At 44.7% G+C, this 6,046-nt stretch overlaps 1 protein-coding gene across 2 annotated transcripts in view; it reads right to left on the bottom strand.

Moving 5' to 3' along the window:
- Nucleotides 1-6,046, bottom strand: part of Arf3 (ADP ribosylation factor 3) — a 26,550-nt gene that overhangs the window by 15,022 nt on the left and 5,482 nt on the right. The gene's annotated exons all lie outside the window — the stretch shown is intronic.

Genomic DNA, 6,046 nt, shown 5'->3' with positions numbered 1-6,046 from the left:
TGGTGGCTCACAACCATCTGTAATGAGGTCTGGTGCCCTCTTCTGGCCTGCAGACATACACACAGACAGAATATTGTATACATAACAAATAAATTTAAAAAATTGCAGCTCTTAAGAAAAAAAAAAAAAGGAACAGGGACTAGAGAGATGGCTCAGTGGTTAAAAGCACTGGCTGCTCTTCCAGAGGACCTGGGTTCAATTCCCAGCAACCACATGGCAGTTTACAACTGTCTGTAACTCCAGTTCCAGGATCTGACACCTTCACAGCAATTCATACAAAATAAATTTAAATTAATTATTTAAAAAAAGAAACAAATGGGTCCTAGCCTTATACTTCTTTTAAAACTTATAACTAAAACTTCCCATTTTGTTTCCAAGTATACGGTTCAATGGCTTTAAGTACACTGACACGGTTGTGCAACTGTCACCACTCTCCACCTCCAGAGCTTCCTCAACTCTCCCAAGTGACATGGTACTTGTTAAACAAGTATCCCTGTTCACGGCTGGGCGGTGGGTGCTGGTGCACACCTTTAACCCCAGCATGTAGGAAGTAGAAGCAGGTGGATCTCTGTGAGTTCAAGGCCAGCCTACTCTACAAATTGAGTTCCAGAAGGACAGCCAGGGCTACACAGAGAAACCCTGTCTTGAAGAAAAACCTACACAAAAACAAAACAAAGCCCTGCTCACAGGCTGGGGATACAGCACTTGCATGCTGTACGCACGAGGCCCTGGCTTCTAACTCCACGCTGCTATGCAACGGCGGTCCTTTTGGGATGTGTGTACACTGTGGGGCATGTGGAGGCCAGAGGACAATTTCTAACAAGTAGTTCTTTCCATATGGGTCCCACAGCTCAGACTCAGGTTGTCAAGCCTGGTGAGTCTGTCAGCTGACACAAGCTATCTTCATCTCTGAAGAGGGAAACTCAAGGGAGGAAATGCCGCCATCAGACTGCAGACAGGTCTGCAGGCCGCTGTACTGATGACCGGAGTGAGAGGTCCTAGTCCACTGTGGGCAGCGCCACCTCTGGGCAGGTGGTCTTGGAGGCTGAGCAAGCAGTGGGAGCAAGCTCCTAAGCACCCTCCTCCACAACTTCTGTATCAGCTCCTGCCATGAGTTTCCTTCATGATAAACCAGCACGTAAGATGAAACACTTTCTGTATGTATAACTTTACTACTCTACCTCGTGGAGGTAGTAGCTGCCTTTTATATCTGGCTTATTTTAATCATTTTTATTGCTACTTTCATAAACATGGGATACATGAGACCCTCCCTCTCAAAGAAAAAATTCTAGTTGGGTGTGGTGACACCATTATGAGCTGAAACCAGCCTGGCTTACTGTGAGAGAGACCCTGTCTCAAAAAATAAAACACAAGGAACTCTTCTCTAAGAAGCCCAAGCCCCATACTGACCTGTGTCTTACTTTCTACTGAGTGCCTCAGCCCTTGTGCTTAACCCTACGTTAAAATCTTTATTAGATCTCAACTCTGCTTCATTGATAAAAACAAGCACACACACAGACTTGTAGCAGGCAGAACCAGCAGTCCGGAAGGACAAGCAGACACATCAGTAGGATAAATCAAGAAACCAGACATTGGGCATGATGAGGAAGGTCCATATCAACAGGGGAAAGCTGGAGTGCAGGTTAATGGGAGATCGCTTGTTTTAGCATACATGAAGAGATGGCTCAGACAGTTCCCAGCACCCATGTCAATTAGCTCACACCTACCTGCAACACCTGCTCCAGCCTCTTACAGCTTCCTTGGACATCTTCACACATGTGCTCTATACTCACAAAGACCCACACAGACACATAAGTAAAACTTTTTTTTTTGTTTTTGTTTTAGAGAGAGGGTTTCTCTGTAGCTTTGTATCCTGTCTTGGAACTAGCTCTGTAGACCAGGCTGGCTCAACTCAGAGATCCACCTACCTGCCTCTGCCTCTTGAGTGCTGGGATTAAAGGTGTGCGTCATGAGGACCCCACCGCCCAGCAATAGTAAACTTTTTAAAAAGGATACATAGTCAGGCGGTGGTGGTATACACCTTTACAGGCAGAGACAGGCAGGTGGATCTCTGTGAGTTCAAGGCCAGCCTGATCTATAAGAAAGCTAGTTCCAGGACAGGCACTACAGCTACAGAGAAACCCTATCTTGAAAAAAAACACACATATATAAAAAGGATACATAAAGTCCTAGGTTTGAGACCCAGAATTAATAACCCTGCCCCAAAAAAAGGTTAAAGCCTAGAGAAAGGTCAAATTAAGACTTTAGGTAAATAAAAGTACCTATTGTAGGGACTATCTATCAATAATGACCCTGGTGTAAGTCAAAACATCTGATCTCAAACTGTGCCCTGTGATAATGGTTGGTTGTGTTTGTGTTCAGGCCAGAGTTGGAAAAAAGATAAAACAGAGGCCACAACAAACTAGAAGGGACCCCACCACCATGTCTGAGAGAGGCTCATACTCCTGGGGAAGCTTTTCCCAAATTCAACCTGTAAATAAGTGAAGACTCAGTATGGAAGTATGTATGGTCAAGGTCCGAGTGTGATCCTAACACTCAGGAGTCAGAAGCAGGCAGACCCCGCTCCCCAAAGCAATGATCTCGTCAGACAAAATAAGACCAGATGAAAAGCACCTATATTCCCCAACATTCTGGGGCATTGTCCTGTCCAAACTTTCAGCCTGCCCCATTCTTTTAGGGGTTTTTTTTTGGGGGGGGGGGGAGTTATTATTTAAAAAACTTTAAACAGCTGGTTATGGCAGCACTTGCCTTATTTTATGTGTATGCTGTTTGCCTGTACGTCTGTGCACCATGAGCATGCCTGGTACCTGCAAGAAACCAGGTACCAGGTACAAGGACAGGAGTTGGATTCCTTGGTACAAACGGTTGAGAGTTGTCATGGGGATGCTGGGAACCAAATCTGAATCCTCTAGAAGAGCAGTTAAGTGTTCTCAATGCTAAGCCATTGCATCAGCCCCTTGCTTTATTTCTTACAATCTGTACAGTTTACCACTGCCCAAGCCCAGGAGCCTACGACTGCTCCTATCTCCAGCTGTGGAGAGCCAAAACACTATGCTTTCCTCATTACGAAAAAAATCACTGAAAGATAACAGTAACTTTGCACAGTTAGTGCAACACCTTAATAAAGTCAATCTGACTTCAATACAGGGCAAGCTGGAGTTCACAGTGAACCGGGCAAACAGAAGCCACAATCTGGACAAGGCCAGTTACAGCAGCACCTAAGAGGATGATGGCTCAGTGGTTGAGAGCATTGGCTGATCTTCCAGAGGACACAGGTCCAATCCCCTGCACCCACATGGAGGCTCACAATCACATGTTAGCTCTAGTACCAGATCATGATGCCTTCTTCTGCCCATGCACTACAGGCAGATGGGACACAGACACGCATGCTGTCGAACACTGACATACTATAATGAGTCTTTTCTTCCTAAAGAAACAGAAAAATGTGGTTTATTCACGCTTGCCTGTTTCACTTTGCAGAGTGCCTCTGATGTATTCCAGGTCAGCTGGAGACACCAATCACAAGACCAACCAAGGCAGGACTTGCAGTGCCTCCCATCAGCTCAGGTTTCTAGGTGCTGCTCTAGAATCATCTGTGCATGCCGTAACAGGAAAAAAGGCTAGGAATTCCTGCACTAGGAACCTGTCAGCAGCAGCTATGCCACAGGCTTCCTGTCCTAGCACAAAGCACTAGGGCTGACCTAGAGCTACTGACTGACATACTTTCTGAAATGGTCCCACTGTGGATGACAAAACATTTGTAGTGTCAGGACAGAAAGTAATCCACTTGTGGCCCCCAGTCCTCCTCCTGATGTGACAAACTGAGATGTGGTTTCCATGTTCTCAGATCCCTAGTGCTCCTTGGAAGAGACCAAGAGGCTGCCCAGACACCATGCATGGTATCTACCTGTAATCATAGCACACGGGAGGCAGAATCAGGCCACTGTGGTCTGCCTAACAAATTTAGAGCAGTCTGGATTGCAGACAACCCTTTCTAAAAAGGGTGTGGATACAAATGACTCATCAGGCAAAAGCACTTACTACCAAATCTGAAAACCTGAGTTCAATACACGAGATCCACATGGGGGAAGGAGACAAAAGACAAGTTATCTGACTTGTGCGAGCGCGCACACACACACACACACACACACTAAATTTTTTAAAAAAAGGGACTTGGAAAGTTGGGTCAGCAGTTAAGAGCACTTATTGTTCTTGCAGAGGATGCAGTTTGGCTCCCAGCATCCACATGGTGGCTCAGAAGCATCCATAACTCCAGTTCCAAAAGGATGTTGACACCTTCGTTTGACCACAGGTACCAGGCATCATACACACAGTGCACATACAGACATGCAAGCAAAACACTCATATGAATTTTTTATATATATATATATATATATATATATATATATATATATATATAAGCCAAGGAAAAAAGAAAAGGTCCTACTTAACTTTAAAAAGCTGCCTAGGGGCCTGGCAGTGGTGGCGCACGCCTTTAATCCCGGCACTGAAGAGTCAAGAGATAGGCAGATCTCTGTGAGTTCGAGGACAGCCTGGTTTACAGAGCGAGCTCCAGGACAGGCTCCAAAGCTACAGAAAAACCATGTCTTGAAAAACAAAACAAAACAAAACAAAAAAAGGCTGCCTGTGAAGAGAAACCACACATACAAAGATTCTGGATATGTCCCCACTCACCCCATTACCATACCACCCACTTTTCTCAATAAAACATTTTATGTATTAGACTTCTACTTAGGGTGAAATCTAAATGCTTCATTTAAAAAAAAAAAACAACAAATTACAGGAACGGAACATACCTCAGTTGATGGAGTGCTTGCCTGGCGTGCACAAGGTCAAGGGTTCAATCACAATCACTGAATAAACTAGGGGTGGTTACCCATACCCACAATCCCAAGACTACGACAGTGGGGGCAGAAGGACCATCAGTTCAAAGACATCTTACACTACTTGGTTAAAGCTAACCACAAAATTTTCAACATCAAACAAAAGCTCTCTTGCATCCTAAATTCATTTTAAATGTAAACATTCACAACTGAGAAACCTTACCTCTAAAAACCAAAAAAGTAAAGAAAGAAATATTCAAAGAAGGGGCTGGAGAGATGGCTGAATGGTTAGAGCACAGACTGCTCTTCCAGAGGACCCTGGTGTAATTCTCAGCAAGCTCACAACTGTCTGTAACTCCAAGATCCAACACCGTCACACAGATGGACAAATACACAGGCAAAACACCATTAAAAGATAATAATAAATTAATTTTAAAAAATTCAAAGATTTACTTTTTTTTTTAAAGACAGTGTTTTTCTGTGTAACCCTGGCTGTCCTGGAACTCTGTAGAGCAGTCTGTTTCTAGAGGTCTCCTGAGTGCTGGGATTAAAGGTGTGCAGGGCCACCACTGGCCAGGGAAGTTAAATGTGCACACGGAGCTGGAGGTGAGGGTTAGAATGCCCAATGTGGGTGCCCGGAAGGAACTGCTGAACCATCTCCCTAGTCCTAACAAAAAGGAGTGCGCTGTCACTTAGTGTACACATGGCATATGTGGGCAGGTGCACGCCATGTCACACACGTGAAGGGTAAAGACAACTTCTGAACACTGTTCTTTCCACCAGATGGGTCAGGACTCAAACGCAGGCCTTCAGGCTAGGCTTCAGGTGCCCTCACCTGCTAAGCCAGTGGTTCTCATTTTCCTAACACTGTGACCCTTGAATAAAGTTCCTCATGTTGTGAGGACCCTCAACCTTATTTTCGATAATACATCAAAACTGTAATTTTGCTACTGCTATGAATTACAGTGTAAATATCTGTGTTTTCTGGTGGTCGTAGGTATCCCTGCAAAAGGGTCGTTCATATTCCAATGGGTTGAGATCCACAGGGATAAGACTCTGCTGTCAGTCTCACTGGTCCCTGAAGCCTTCATTTTGATAGTTTGGTTTCATACACACACACACACACACACACACACACACACACACACACACACATCAGAAGAGGAGACCAGATCTTTTTT

Source organism: Microtus ochrogaster, chromosome 15 (assembly GCF_000317375.1).
Source record: "Microtus ochrogaster isolate Prairie Vole_2 chromosome 15, MicOch1.0, whole genome shotgun sequence".
Taxonomy (NCBI): Eukaryota; Metazoa; Chordata; class Mammalia; order Rodentia; family Cricetidae; genus Microtus; species Microtus ochrogaster.
Note: the sequence above shows the minus strand (reverse complement) of the source record. Positions and strands in the feature narration are given on the sequence as shown.